The 16,905-nt window shown below is 39.8% G+C and overlaps 1 protein-coding gene and 1 long non-coding RNA gene across 2 annotated transcripts in view; one reads left to right on the plus strand and one right to left on the minus strand.

The window, feature by feature from the left end:
- Window positions 1–16,905, minus strand: part of SPOCK1 (SPARC (osteonectin), cwcv and kazal like domains proteoglycan 1) — a 496,806-nt gene that overhangs the window by 476,021 nt on the left and 3,880 nt on the right. The window lies entirely within an intron of this gene.
- Window positions 9,613–15,861, plus strand: LOC144321625 (uncharacterized). The gene is made up of 5 exons (XR_013387222.1): window positions 9,613–9,769; window positions 13,883–13,915; window positions 14,391–14,527; window positions 14,699–14,868; window positions 15,275–15,861. It is a non-coding gene; the product is annotated as an uncharacterized LOC144321625 (long non-coding RNA).

A 16,905-nucleotide genomic window follows, 5' to 3' on the forward strand; every position in this document is an offset into this window, starting at 1 on the left:
GTTAGACCTAGTCAATGAGCTGCAGAAAACAAAATTAACATACAAAAATAAGTACTGCTTTTATATACTAAAAATGAATTTTCTGGTAAAATATAAAATTTGATTTAAAAATTTAAAAATTGATCCCATTTACAATAGCATCAAAAACAATAAAATATTTAGGATTAAACTTAACTAAGGAAGTGAAAAATCTCTCTTCTGAAAACTCTTAAAACATTAATAAAAGAAACTGAAGAACACACAAATAAATAGAAAAATATCCCGTGTTCATGGATTGGAATAACTGATATTGTTAAAATGCCAATACTACCAAAAACCATCTATAGGGCTCAATGTAATCCCTATCAAGATTTCAATGGAATTTTTCAAAAAGTGGAAAAAAACACTCCTAAAATTTATATAGAACTGCAAAAGACCCTGACTAAACCAAGGAATTCCTAAGAAAGAAGAACAAAGCAGAAAGCACCACACTTTCAGATTCCAAGTTGCACTATAAAGCTACAGTCATTAAATAGTACAGTACTGGCATAAAAAAAAAAGGAACAATGGAACAGAATTGAAAGCCCATAAATGAACCCGAGCATTTTTAGCCAACTAATATTTGACAAGGGAGCCAATAACGCTCATTGTATAAAAGTTTCTTCAATTTAGGAAAACTGGATATTAATATGAAAAAGAATGAAACTGGATCTATATCTTATACCTCTCACAAGAATTAACTTTAAATTGACTAGACTTAAATGTAAGACCAGAAACCATAAAACTTGAAGAAATAAAACATATTTACATCAGTCTTGGCAATGTTGTGGAGTTTTTTGTTGTTTATGCTGTTGTTGTTGTTGTTGTTGGATAGGACACCTAAAGGACACCTAAAGCAATAAAATCTAAAACAGAAAAAAAAATCTAAAACAGAAAGTAGGACTCCATCACACTAAAAAGCTTCTGCACAGTCAAAGAAACCATCAACAAAATGAAAAGACAACCTATGGAATGGAAAAAAAATTTTACAAACCATATATCTGATAAGGGGATAATATCTAAAAGAACTCAAACATTCTGAAAGCCAAAAAAAAACAAAACCCCAATTAAAAATTGGGCAAAGGACCTAACTAGACATTTCTCCATAAAAGATACATGACAGGCCAACAGGTACATGGAAAAGACACTAGCATCACTAGTCATTAGGGAAATTCACATTAAAACTGCAAAGATTATCACCTCATGCCTTTAGGAATGGCCATAATCAAAAAGGCAAGAGATAAATGGTAGCATGAATGTAAGAAAAGAGAACTGTCTAGACTACTGATTGGACTGCAAATTGGTGCGGCCACTATGGAAAACACTAAGGTGATCCTCAAAAAATTAAAAATAGAACTACCATATGATCCAGCAATTCCACTTCTGGGAATACAAAGGAAACAAAATCACTAACTTGAAAAGATATCTGTACCCATGTTCACTGCAGCATTATTTATAATAGCCAAGACATGGAAACAACCCATGTGTCCACTAATGGAAAAAACATTATATGGTCTCATTCATTTGGGGAATATAAATAATAGTGAAAGAGAATAAATAAACAGGAAAGGAGAAAAAATAAGTGGGAAATATCAGAAAGGGAGACAGAACATGGAAGACTCCTAACTCTGGGAAACGAACTAGGGGTGGTGGAAGGGTAGGAGGGTGGGGGGTGGGGGTGAATGGGTGGCGGGCACTGAGGTGGGCACTTGACGGGATGAGCACCGGGTGTTATTCTGTATGTTGGCAAATTGAACACCAATAAAAAATAAATTTATTATTAAAAAAAAGAATCTGTGTTACCTATACAATGTAATATTATTTGGCCAGGAAAAAAATGATAAATGTTACCACTTGAGGCAAAAGGGATAGACTTTGAAGGCATTATGCTAAGTGATATGTCAGGCAGAGAAAGTATGACCTTGCTTATTTTGGAATCCAGAACAAAACAAAACAAGCCCAATCCAAAGGGGGAAAAAAAAAAAACTTGCAGGGACTGCTTGCGGTGGGAGGCAGTAATGGAGGAAGGTGGTCAAAAGGTACAAATGTCCAGCTATAAGATAAATAAGTACTAGAGATATAATGTATGACATGGTGACTATACTTAACAGGGCTGTATGGTATATAGAAAAGTCGTTAAGGGAGTAAATCCTAAGAGCTCTCATCATAACAAGAATTTTTTTCCTTTTTTCCTTTCTTCTTTTCATTGTATCTGTATGAAAAGATAGGTATTAGCCGCATCTACTGCAGTCATCACTTCACAAGATATATAAATCAAACCATCACACTATATCTTAATCTCACATAGTAACATGGTATGTCGATTGTTTCTTGACAAAACTGGGAAAACATCATTATAAAGGAGCAATTGTGGGGTGTCTGGGTGGCACAGCTAGTTGAGCATCCAACTCTTGGTTTTGGCTCAGGTCATGATCTCAGGGTTGTGAGAACAAGCCCCCCTATCAGGCTCTGCGTTCAGCATAGAGTTTGCTTAAGTTTCTTTCCCTCTTCCCCTCTGCCCTGCTCCTTCTCTCTTTCAAATAAATAAATCTTTAAAAAAAAAAAAAAAAGGAACCACTGCATCTCTAGGTCAGCATTTCTCACTTGGCACTGTAGACATTTCCAGGGAGGAGGCTGTCCTGTACATGGTAGGATATTTAGAATGGTAGGATATTTAGAAGCATCCCTGGCCTCTATTCACAGGATGCCAATAGCATCTCCCCCACGCTCCCTAGTTGTGGCAACCAGAAATGGTTCTAGACCTTGTCAAGTGTCCCCAGGGGGCAAAATCTTCCCTGCTTAGGAATCACTCCTCTAGGCCTATAGAGAGGCCCCCAGTTGCTGACAGATCCAGAGAACTGTTTTGTTTTTGTCTTATTCATGATGCTGAGAAGGCAGCCAGGGGAAACCCTCTCCCTGCCTGCTCTAGCTGAGTGCACCACACAGGTCTGCGGTGAGAGCAGTGGGAGGAAATACTGGGTAATGAAAATCAGGCAGGTGTCTTGAACACAAATGAAGATGGAGATGTGGGCTCAGGCCTTGTCTGTATTCGACAGGAGAAACCACTTTACTGCCATGGTGGGGATGGACTTGGTTTTTAATGATCTCTTCTCACCCTCCTCCACCACAAGGGCATTAAAGCATCTATACGTTGTACCAGTAGCAAGGGATCCGTAAGCAGCAATTTGACTTGAAATCTGGCTTGGAGCACCTGCTCCTGCTCCTAATTATGAATGAGGCTAGGATTCATTAGTATCTCCACAATGAGTTCAAGGGGCTCTTCAGAGAATAGGCTCTACACAGCATTTACAATGCCAGGTACAAATGTGAGAAATGGCAACAGCTTTATGCTCCCCAATCCTGGGTGGGCTGCTGGTCTCTCACATCTGTACCCCTGACAAAATCAAGAGGGATCAGAGAAATAGTCCTCCCAGTCAGGACTCTTGCATATATCATCTTACCTATGCTGGTTCAGTAAAGGCACGTATCTTGGCATGCCAGGTTTCTATCAAACTCTTCTTCCTTTTTTTTTTTTTTTCAAACTCTTCTTCTTTACCCAAAAAATCACTAATAGCCAATGCTAGCAAGGGTACAGCAAAAATACATTCTATTCTATTCTGGGGGTATAACCACTATAATGTAGTAACATACATCAGTGGCCTTTAAAATGCACACACCAGTAATACCAAATATTTCTACTTCTGGGAATATATCATAAGGAAAGAATTATAACTGGAAAAAAGCTCACATGCCCAAAATATTCATCATATAATCATAGAGAATAAGGAAAAATGGAAACTACCAATCGTCTGCTGTTAGGTATTGTAGTTTGTTATATTGCAGTATTCAGTGGACTAATATACACCATTAAAATGTCATTTACAAAGAATGCCATCATATGATACTAAAATGTTTATGCTGTGTCATTAAATGAAAACACAGAGAATACCAAATCATATCAACAGCATGACATCAACCATGAAAATAAACATTCTAGCATTAAAAACTCTTCTGAAAGCAAACAGACCACCCTCCATGCCCCCCAAAAAAGTGTTAACAGTGACTGCATATGGGAGGGAAGCTATTTCTCTCTCTCTCTCTCTCTCTCTCTCTCTCTCTCTGTATCTTCTAAATTCTCTTTTTAAATTATCTATTTCAGGGCACCTGGGTGGCTCAGTAAGTTAAGTGTCTGCCTTCAGCTCAGGTCATAACCTCAGAGTCCGGGATTGAGCCCCATATAGGGATTCTTGCTTAATGGAGAGCCTGCTTCTCCTTCTCCCTCTGCTGCTCCCCCTGCTTGTGCTCTCTGTCAAATAAATAATAAAAATTTTAAATCATCTATTTCTTTACAATGGGAAAAAAACAACTTAAAGTCAAAAGAATAATGGTAAACCAGGGTCTCTGGGTGGCTCAGTTAAGCATCTGCTTTCAGTTCAGGTCATGATCTCAGGCTCCTGGGATCCAGCCCTGTATCAGGCTCCCTGCTCAGTGGGGAGTCTGCTTCTCCCTCTGCCTCTGCTCCTTCCATCTGCTCATGCTCACTCTCTCTTTCCCAAATAAAATCTTTTAAAAAACAGTAATAAAATAAGTCAAAAGAATAATGGCAAACCCACACCTAGAACACAAATACATCCTCTCTGTATTACCTTTACCCTAGCTTTTTTTTCCAGTTTTATTGAGATGTTATTGACATGTAACATTGCCTAAGTTTAAGGTGTATGATTTGATGATTTAATACATGTATATACCGCAAAATGATTACCATAAGATTAACATATCCTTCATTTCACATAATTACCATGTTATTGTTACAGTGAGACATTTAAGATTTACTTTCTTAGCAACTTTCAGATATACAATACTGTAAACTATAGTCACCATGCTGTTCCTTAAATCCCCAGAACTTACTCCTCTTATAACTGGAAATCTGTACCCTTTGGCCAACAACTCTATTATTTTGTCTGTAGCACTCACAACCCATTGTTGTGTCTTATTCTTAGCATTATTTTTATCCCCACCTGGAATACAGGCTCCATAAGGGTAGACAAGTACCTAATATACAACAGATGCTCAATATATTTTGTTGAATTAAACATACAAGTTAGATTGTAGAGTTTGTTTTTTTTTTTTAATTCCTCTTCCAGTAAAGCAAGCACACTGTAATGGTGAGAGAATAATTGGAATAACCACTGGGGAAAATGTGAGAGTTGAATGTTCACCTATTTTTTTACTAACGGATTCTCTACTTCAATATGTACCTGTAAGAAATGTATATATAGATTCACTGAAAGACAGTCCCAAGAAGGTGCTATTACATAAGAGCCAAAACTTGGAAACTACCTAAAGGTCCTTCAATAACAGAATAGGGAGAGACTTCTGCAGAAGATGGTGGAGTAGGAGGACCCTAAGCTCACCTCGTCCTACAAACATATCTAGATAATACACACATCAATGGACATAACCCCAAAAACAACCCAAAGACTGACAGAACAAACTCCCCACAGCTGAATGTAAACAAGAGCCCACATACAAGAGGGTAGGAAGGGCAGAGACACAGCTGATGGACATGCAGGACTGCCTGGGGAGGGAGGATCACTGAGAGTGTGGAGAGGAGAGAGAAATAGACACTCCAGCCCCTCCACGCAGGAGGAATCCCCATAACATTTGGCTTTGAAAACCAGAGGGGCTGAATTCCACAGGCTTTTACAGTAAGTTGTGCTTAATACATAGAACTTTAAAAATCAGGATTGCTCTGGAAGAGCTGGGAGGATGATAGGAGACTGAGTCCCTGCCTGAAAAGAGACAGCACAATGGGGTGCCTGGCAGGCTCAATCAGTAGAGCATGCAACTCTTAATATTAGGGTCATGAGTTCTAACCCCACATTGCACATGAAGCTGAAGGAAGGAAGGAAGGAAGGAAGGAAGGAAGGAAGGAAGGAAGGAAGGAAGGAAGGAAGGAAGGAAGGAAGGGAGGGAGGGAGGGAGGGAGGGAAGGAGGGAGGTTAGGGAGGGAGGTTAAAAAACTATAAAAGAAGAAAACTATAGGACAATATCCCTGACGAATATAGATATAGAAATCCTCAACAAAATATTAGAAAACTGAATTCAACAATATATTTTAAAAAATCATTTACCATAATCACATGGGATTTATTCCTGGGTTGCAAGGATGGCTCAATATTCTCAAATCAATCAATACGATACATCACATCAATGTGATCCTTTCTCTTGAAAGGATAAAAAAAAACCATATGATCATTTCAGCATATGCAGAAAAAGCATGTGACAAAGTATAGAACCCACTCATGATAAAATCCCTCAACAAAGTAAGCCTAAAAAGAACGTAACACAACATAATAACAGCCACATATGAAAAACCCACAGCGAACGTTATACTCTATGGGGGAAAAACTGAGAGCTTTCCCCTAAGGTCAGGAATAATATAAAGATATCCACTCTCACCACATTTATTCAACACAGTACTGGAAGTCCTGGCCACAACCATCAGATAAGGAAAATAAAATACATCCAAACTGGTATGGGAAAAGTAAAACTTCCACAATTTGCAGAGGACAGGATACTTAGAGACTCCATCCAAAAGCTACTAGAGGCTCCATCAAAAAGCTACTAGATGATAAATGAATTCTTTAAGGTCAGATGATACAAAATCAACATACAGAAATTCAATGCATTTCTATACACTAACAATAAAGTAGCAGAAAGAGAAATTAAGAAAACAATCCCATTTACAACTATACCAAAAATAATAAAATATCTAAAAATAAACTTAACCATGGAGGTAAAAGACCTGTACTCTGAAAATTATAGGACACTGATGAAAGAAATCGAAGATGACACAAACAAATAGAAAGATATTCCATGATCCTGTTTTGGGAGAACAAATGCTGTTAAAACGTCCATACTACCAAAAGCAATCTACAGATTTAATGCAATCCCTATCAAAATACTGATAGCATTTTCTTTTTTTAAGATTTTATTTATTTATTCATGAGAGACACAGAAAGAGAGGCAGAGACACAGGCAGAGGGAGAAGCAGGCTCCACGCAGGGAGCCTGATGTGGGACTCAATCCCAGGACCCCAGGATCACGCCCTAAGCGGAAGGCAGATGCTCAACTGCTGAGCCACCCAGTTGTCCCTACTGATAGCATTTTGAACAGAACTAAAACAATCTAAAATTTATACAAGACCACAAGACCCCACAGAGCCAAAGCAAACTTGAAAAACAAAGCCAGAAGTATAATCCTAGATTTCAAAACATACTACAAAACTATACTCATCAAAACAGTACAGTACTGGCACAAAAACAAATACAGAGATCAACAAAACAAAATAAAGAGCCCAGAAATAAACCCATGATTATATAGCCAATTAATCTTCAACAAAGGAGGCAAGAATATGCAATGAGGAAAAGGCTCTTCGATAAATGGTGCTGGGGAAACTGGACAGCTACATGCAAAAGAATGACACTGGACCACTTTCTTACACCATACACAAAATAAACTCAAAATAGATTAAGAACCTAAATATGAGACTTAAAACCATAAAAATTCTACAAAAGAACATAGGCAGTAATTTCTCTGACATTGGCTATAGCAACATTCTTCTAAATATGTCTCCTGAGGCAAGGAAAATAAAAGCAAAAATAAACTATTGGGATTTCATCAAAATAAAAAGCTTCTACACAGCAAAGAAACAATAAACAAAACTAAAAGTCAAACAACTGAATGGAGAAGATATTTGCAAATGACATATCAAATACACAATATCTAATATAAAGAATTTTAACAACTCAACACAAATAATCCAATTTTTAAAAATGAGCAGACACAAACTGACGCCTCTCCAACGAAGTCATATATATGGTCAACAGACATATGAAAAGATGGTCAACAGCACTCATCATCAGGGAAATGCAAATCAAAACCACAATGAGATATCACCTCACACGGGACAGAAGTGCAAAAATCAGAAACACAAGAAACAAATGGTTGTGATGATCCGGGGACAAAAGGAACCCTCATGCACAATTAGTGGCAATGCACACCGGCAGCCACTGTAGGAAACAGTATGATGTCCCTCAAAAAATTAAAAATAGAATTACCATATGATTCAGTAATTCCACTACTATTTACCCAAAGAATGCAAAAACTCTAATTCAAAAAGATATATGCACATCCACATTTATTGCAGGATTGACAATAGCCAAATTATGGAGGAAAACCAAGTGTCCATTAGCAGATGAATGAATAAAGAGGATGCAGTGTATACACACACACATGCACATAAAGTCAATGGAATATTACTCAGGCATAAAAAAGAAAAATATCTTGCCAACGGCAACAAGGATGGATCAATAGGGTATAAGGCTAAGTGACATAAATCAGCCAGAGAAAGACAAACGCAATATGATTTTCATTCATATATGGAATTTAAGAAACAAACAAGCAAGAAAGAGACAAAACAAAAACAGACTCTTTTTTTAAGATTTTATTTATTTATTCATGAGAGACACAGAGAGAGAGGCAGAGACACAGGCAGAGGGAGAAGCAGGCTCTATGCAGGGAGCCTGACGTGGGACTCGATCCCAGGTCTCCAGGATCACACACTGGGCTGAAGGCGGCGCTAAACTGCTGAGCCCCCAGGCTGGCCAAAAACAGACTCTTAATTAGGAGAACAAAGATGGTGACTAGAGGGGATGTGGGAGGGGGAGATGGGGATGAAGAGTACATTTACCTTGAGGAGTACCAAGTAAAATGTATACAGGTGTTGAATCACTATATTGTATACCTAAAGCTAGTATGACACTCTGTGTTAACTATATTGGAATTAGAATTAAAAAAAAATAAAGACAAAATATAGAACTGGTAAATAAATTGTGAAATATTCACACAGCAATGAGAAAGAACTAAGAACAGCAACACACAACAATCTATCATAAATTTGATGTTCAGCAAAAGAAGCCAGGTAAAAAAAGACATCCTTACAATTCTGTTATAAAAGTATAAAAGCAGACAAAACTAATCTACAGTCTTAGAAGTCAGGAGGGTTCTTGCTTGGGATGGGGACAGGCAGGGACAGCAAGCACTTCTCAGATGCTAATAAGATTCTGTCTCTTGATCCAGTTGATGGTTGTACAGGTGTGTGCACTTTAGGGAAGTACACCAAGAGGCAATATATTTATGATTGGCACCCTTTGCTCTATATATGTTATACTCCAATGACACATATTCCTTACCAATCCAGACCTTGATCTAAAGGACAGACGAAGCTAAATACCAAGCTTCAGCATTCATACACACCGGGCCCTGTCTCATCTAAATGCTCCATCTCGACTGCACAGACCAACACCTCTCTGTTGGTAGCACCTGGGTCCCTAAACTTATGCAGAACATCAGAAGCACCCCATGTGCAGATATTTGTAAGAGTTGAGGTAATCTCAAGCGCCCTGACTCCCAGACAGATTAAGAAATGAAGGCTTACGCTTCCTCCCCATAGAGACATGACTGAGGTCACAATGTCTCTGGATGTCCAGTTTGTCAGGACTGCTCTGGGTCCTTTGTAGACCAGGGCTCTTCCCTCAAAAGGTTCCCAACTGATGAGCACCGCTTCTTCTTCACTTTATCTCAGACAAGCAGTCCACAGACTCCAGAGGACAGGAATCAGCTTTGTTTTGCTTCCTGCTACACTCTAAATGGTCAGCACTGTGCCTGGTACACAGCAGCCTGGCCAGTAAGTATCTGTGGTGGGAATGTATGAATATGTGAACAAATGGAACTACTGAATCTATGTACCCGGATGTGATTACTAGAAAGGTGAGATGTAGGCCAAGGATGAAAATGGAAAGAAACAAAAACAGAGTTACTTTTAAAAACATATGCAAAGGTCTTTCTGAGGTAGAAAGAAATTTTTAAACCATCTACCTTATCATATAAAGAAAAATCACAAAATTTATCTCACACTACCAAAAATGGCAGTATATTATCTTTACTATAGATAACACTTTTATGCTCTCCTTCACTTATTCAACTAGTCTGGTCAAAGGTTGAAGACCAGATCCAGAGTCAAAGCAAGACTAGCTGTTTCAGATGGGAAACAATGCCTTAGCCTAATGAAAGTTCTGGACACCACCCAGCCTACCAAGCCCACCAAAGTCACAAAGCAATTAGCATATCCAATGAGCATAAAAAGACATGGAAACTACCCAACCATCCCTTAACAACTGGGCTATGGAAAGACTCCAAACAGCCACACAAATATGCTCAGTTATTATCTATTAACTATAATCTCCCTCTTGGCAATGGTTTTATCAACTTAAGGTACCATTAATTAGAAGAAATTCAGCAACATGGGGTAAAGCGAAGTTTAAGACTTTGTTCAGTGGGCAAAGGGAATGGCTTCAGAACAAGGACTGCCACCATGTCTCGATGATCCTTAAAAATTCCTTATTACACACTCTTAGCACCACTTCAACACCCATTTCTCTGTAAACTAAAGCCAATGTCAGAGTCAACTTCCTTCAGTTCATTTGTGCAGAGAACATATCAATTCTGCTGGAGAAGATGCAAAGGTCACCCAGAGTGGGCTGGGTTCAGGCCCCTGCAGAGACATGAAGATGTGTTGAGATGACCCCCTAGGACTTTATCACATAGAAGGCTCCACATCAATTTCACTGCACTCATGTGCACAAGTGTCCCTAGAAGCCAGTCAAGAGTCATATGTTATTCTGCCTCAGGAGCACTTTGAAATACTGGCTGCCACTAAGGCTAGGCAGAAACACACAGTGGAAATCAAGATCTTTCTTAATTTTTTTTAAAGATTGTATTTATTTATTCACGAAAGACATAGAGGCAGAGACACAGGCAGAGGGAGGAGCAGGCTCCACGCAGGGAGCCTGACGTGGGACTTGATCCTGGGTCTCCGGGATCACGCCCTGAGCCAAAGGCAGATGCTCAACCGCTGAGCCCCCCACGCATCCCAAGATCTTTCTTTCTACTGGTATCAATGGTAGCCCTACCGCTCAAAGGGGAAGACACTGCACCCATAATAATTTTCTACTACATAAAATGCTCATTTTGTCTAAAATGTTACTATTCATTGGATCGTATTGTGTTGGCTATTTAGGATGAATAATAATTCTCCAGGATTTTTCTGGAAATACAGTCTGAAAATTACCTGCATCATGATTTTCAAGACTGCTTATTTAAAATGCAGCTTCCTGGGTGTCACCTTTGACCTACTGAAGCCTCAGGATTCTGGACTCCGGACTCTGAGTTCTACAGTTTAAACAAGCCCCCTAGTGATGTTTCAAGATGTGGAAGCCATGAGTATGAAAACCACTGCTCTAGCACTTCACTCTGGGCATTTTCTCTTTTTGCCTTGGCCTGGCAGGCTTATACTCACTGCATATTTGCTTTCTGTTTTATCTGTGTGTAGCCTGCTTGGAACACCTGTGCTGAGTTCTGCTTCCCTGCTCCAATCATGGGCACTGACGGACTTTGCATAAATGCCTGCTCACCCAGCACAGAATTATGCAGGGGAACATTGATGGTGCCCTCCTTAGTGCAACACGTTGCAGATCACACAAGAAGAGTTTGCAAATTATTACAAATAGTTGTATAATACGTCCTTCCTTCCTCCTCTCCCCAGTATGCCAAACTTTTAAAAAATTTCATTTCAAAAGATCAAGGGAGAGAGTCTCCTGAGGGACATACTTACATAGCACCCTAAGAAAAGCAGCGCAATCAAGTTACCGTGGACTTTAGCAGAACCCTTCCAGAACAATCTCCAGTAACTCACATCACTCATTTTTCAATCCACCTTTCCTCCTTCTGAAAAAGAAACTGTTATCCTCATGTCTGTGATAGGGACACTGGGAGGACCCAGACGCAGGGGCTATGAAATGCCCCACACTACTCATCACTCCAACATGGCACTGAAGGAAGTGCATGCATATCCATCTCTCCCCCTTGAGGGTGGTAATCTTGGTTCTCATCTTTAGTCTCTAAGCCTAGCACCCAGGTGGTTCTCAGCAGTGATGGCAGGGGAAGGGAATGGGGAGGAGAGCAAGAAGCAGACCATTTAAACTACTCTCATTTTTGAAATAAATACTTCACCAGTCATCACTCCATCCACAAACTCTATGGTACCTTTCTTTCTAAAGAGCAGTGGGAATTGCAGGAGCTCTACAGCCCAGGACACTGGACTACAGAGGGAAGGAGCTCATGGGCCACAGACTCTGGAGGAGGAAGGACTTTCTGGAAGGGAGAGACAAAGCCAGGGATGATATTTCACAACAGAGACACCTGCTGATACCAGCAGGGGAGGGGGTACAAAAGAACAGGCCATCTTTCCACATATCTGGCCCATCTGCGTACCTCACTTGTCACAGGTGACTCATTTCCCTGCCCCCCAAATATGTGTTAAACTGCAAATGAGCAAAGTATGCTTTTTAAATGAACTAGGAAAGAGCTTGCTGCTTAACCAAATCTTAGGGCAAACATGTTATGGACACACCTCAGGGTCCTTTCCACTTCAAGACCTTTAGACTTGCTCTTTGCTAGCTGGAACATAACCACCTCCTTCTCCTCGCCTAGCTCACTCCCATCATTCAGTATCTATCAGCTCTGATGACTTTCTCAGGAAGGCATTTCCTGACCACAAGAGTCATTTAGCCCCTTCCCCTCACCTTTACATAGTCTCAAGGCTTCTGTACCTCTACCTTATAGCACTTTTGTCTACTGTAGCTAAATGATTATTTTGTTATTGTTTATCTGTTTGCCATACTAGATGGTAAACTCCAGGAGGGTAAAAACCATGTCTGTCTTACTCATTCATTCATTCATTCATTCATTCATTCATCACTGTGCTGGGTTTAATGGTAAAGGCCTGGGAACACCAGGATCTATACCACAGTGTATCCTGAAAAGGGTTACAAGGTTGTAAGGTTCCAGCTTAGAGACAGAGATTAGACACCCCCACACACACCAAAAATGTTTTGCAGTATGCGTATGATGTAGAATTTCCACCTACCAAAAACTGTAAAAGCACACATGTCTGTAATTCTCCTATAGGCTTTCTTTCCCAGGGTTACATCAAGAGGTGTGCTTAGGAAAAAATTCAAGTCAATACACACCACCTACTCTGTGTCAAGTATGATAAGACTCGAGCACTTACTTCAGGAAGCATCCAATGATTTAAAAAGCTAAAATATAAATATATACAACTATAAATTGAGGAATAATATATAAAGTATCATAGTTAATATTTTAAAAAATAGCCTCTACCTGTTGAGCATTTATTACATCAGACATTTGCTAAGAGCTTCACAGGCATTAGCCAGTTTACTCCTCATGCCAACCCTGTAAGGCTGGTTACCATGGAAATCCATGTCCCCTTAAGGAGCCACCCCTCAGCCCTCCCTTCCACCATGTGATTCAATGGCGCCCCCACCACCACTTTAGCCCCAGGTCCCAGGCCTGGACAATCAGCATATTCTACCCAATTGTCCAGAGTGATTTACTGGGGATGGGTATATAAAATGGGTAAATCTGACAAGTCTCAATTCTGGGAATTTTGTTGGTACTACTGAGATATAAAAACTTTATGATGATATAAATCTGTGCTTGCCATGAGCCCACCACATGGAATTAATGAGCCTGAGAGCAAAACCAACATAGGGGAAAGAAAGCCCAAAGATGGGGAGGCAGGGGGAGAAGAGTGACGAGCATACACATCCAAGTCCTATGATGTAACCTGAGTGTCTGGATCCAACCTTACCTAACGTTATAGCTCACCAGTAGAATCTTCAGTTACAAAGTAAGTAAATTTTCTTTCTCATTTCAGCCAGTTTGAACTGGATTTCCGGAGTCCTCACCAGTAAGTGTGTTACTATCCCCACTTAACAAATGAAACATCAGGGATTCAGAGAGGACAAACAATCTGATTATCTTAACTTTAATTAACTAAGGCTTTGGGAGGTCACCTGGTAGTAAGCATTCAGACCAGAAACCTGCAAGAGTCAGCCTGCTCAAATGCCAGGGGCATATTTTTTCCCTCCATCCACCAAGGCCAAGGTAGAAACATGCAAGTCACCTTACTATGGTCATTTTTCTGCATGGTGGGTTCATTTCTTGTTTACCTTTACAGTGAACAGGTGGTCCTCTGGGGTCCCAGCTTTACCCAAGGGTCTGTTAAATTCTCCATTCTGGGCACTCTCTTCTTTCTTAGAAGTACACAAAAATGGTGCATCTTAAAAGTAAAGGCATCTTCTATTAGATGAAATAGGGTAAGAAAACACTTGTAACCTTGGACAAATTATTTAATCCCTCACAGGAAATTATTTTGTTTGTAGTTATCTCTTCTGGGGAGGTGAGATCCACTGTGATCCTAGGCCTGAGGAATTTCCTGAGGAACATTTATGATCACCTCCACAGAAGAAAGGTGTTCAAGTTCAGACACTGGGTGTGCTTGGTCTGAAACACATATTAGGTAAACCAGATATGATTTATTATATTTAATTACTAATATTACTTTCTTTCTCCAAGAAAGATAAAATAGTTGAGCAATGATTAGGTCCCACTCCTCTAGGGGAGTAGTACAGGCCCCATGATACATTGGGAACCTCTTCTTGCTTTTGAAAATAATATCATCATCATATAGGACAGAACTTATCCTCTCAGCAATCCAGCTCAACAGACATTCTCGAAGGCAGAACTGGTGGAGGACCAGGAGAGGAAGGGGAACTCAGCCTAGGAAGGTCACCTGGGGCAAGAAGCTCTACTATCCTTGCCAGCAGGAACTAGGGTTTCTCTGGCAAGGATAAATTGGAGGTAAGGACAGAAAACACAAGAATTGTCTCAGGCCTACTGACTCCCCAACTGTCTCTTTACAATGATTCCTGTGAAATAATTATTTCTATCAGTGGTCATTTAGTACAGGGGATTTAAGATAGTGGGTTCATTAGAGAGAGTCAGGATCACAAACTCATTTAAGTCTCCTTGAACTTGTTTAATCAAAATGATTTTCTGCTACTCTTTATTACAAGCCTAGTTTCTGTGGTGACAGATTAATGACTGATCCACTAAGCCATACCACCTCTCTTGTCACCAACTCTACCGACTGAGCCAGCCACTATTCCATCAATAAGCTCCATTTGCCCTTGAAACTCATTACAGTTGAGATGTTAAGATCAAATAAGCAGATGAGATGCTCACTGGCACCCTGGTTCTGCTACAGAGACCACCAAATCCCACAGAGTGAACACCAAAAGGAAAAAGAATGCAAGCTGGTCCTTGTGGTCTCATTAGAATTACAAACTCAGGTCACTCTGGAGTAAGATAAATGCCAGCCAAGGCAACATTTCTGATTCTTCAGGCCTGCTCAAGGTAATTATCCCAGAGCTAAATGTCAAGTCTAGTTTCATGTGTGCAAAAGAAAGAAAATGTCATGTTTGGTGTAAGCAACAATATTATTTTAATCAAATCAGAAGCTCATTATTAGCAGAAGATAAGCCCTGGTGTGACCCCTACAGTAAGCTGTATCTACCTGGCTTTCATTCCACTTTGTCTCAAACTAAGATTCTTCACTGATTGCCCTCAGACATCAAGTAGGAAAGACTTAACAGTGTCATATCGAAGGAGCCTCATACCCTAAATCCACTCCACTCTTGATTGACTGCAGTGCACAGCAAGAATCTGGAATCAGACTGCCTGGGTCTCCTCCACAGCCCAACTCTGTAACCTGGGGCAAGAGCCTTAACCTCCCAGTATGTAGTTGATAATAACAGTACTTCTCTCCTGAGATGGTTATGAACATTAAATGAGATAATACATGTAAAGTGCCTTAAACAATGTGCTTGGTTAATTTTAGGTATTATCTATTTCTGCAATGTTTTAATTTTTTAATTATAACCAGAATGTATGAACATTATAAGAAAAAACTTATTAAAAAAAAAGAAATGCACGAAAGCCTAAGTTAAAGGATTTCCTCCAGTAGACAAGAGATTACTGAGAGAAGAGAGATTATTTATCTTGTGCACCCTTATAGCCCACTGCCTCGCACACACTAGACAGTAAGGTGTTGGAATGAATGTGCAAATGAATGTAAGAATGAACAGAGGAACATGTCATTAGAGGAATGACTATGGAAAGCAAAGTCACACTGAGGAAAAATCCAGAGAATGACTGTAGGATCCTTCTATCTCAAACCACAGAGAAGTTGAATGTGTGACAAGAGAAAGCCAGAAATTATTGTACAACTCAATACAAACATCTACCTTCTTCATCTTCTCCTTCTCAGTACTGTATTTGTGCAAAAATCTTGATCTCCATCTGACCAAAAATGCTCATCTTTGTAAAAGGATGATGGCCAAACTAACAGACCACCAATACAGTTAGATGCAAACATCTCCTAACATCTCAACATTGTTCTGTTTCTCATGGATGCATCACTCCAGGGAACAAACCATGGAGCAGTTCTGAAAATTTTGTTTCTGTAAAGGAGATCGTTATTATATGTGTACCTAGAGCGATAGGACTGCCTCAAAGTGATAAGTAGTGGCTCTCAGGTCACCACTGGCAATGTCACAGCTCACTCAGTGCAGGGGAGCATGGAGCACACAGCCAGCCATCATTTCCATTTCAAAGTGATCCCAATAACAACAACCAAAGGGTATCATCAACTTTCTAAAAGGAGCCTTTAGTTTTTAGTTTCACAAGATCAAAAATCACTTGTAAATCTTTCTCCCCCAAGTGCCTAAGTGGCTCAGTTGGTTAAGCGATCAACTCTTGGTTTCAGCTCAGATCATGATCCTGGGGTTGGAGATCAAGCCCCCCCTCAGGCTCTGTGCTCAACGAGACTCTGCTTGG

The sequence above is a fragment of the Canis aureus genome, chromosome 10, assembly GCF_053574225.1.
Source record: "Canis aureus isolate CA01 chromosome 10, VMU_Caureus_v.1.0, whole genome shotgun sequence".
NCBI lineage: Eukaryota > Metazoa > Chordata > Mammalia > Carnivora > Canidae > Canis > Canis aureus.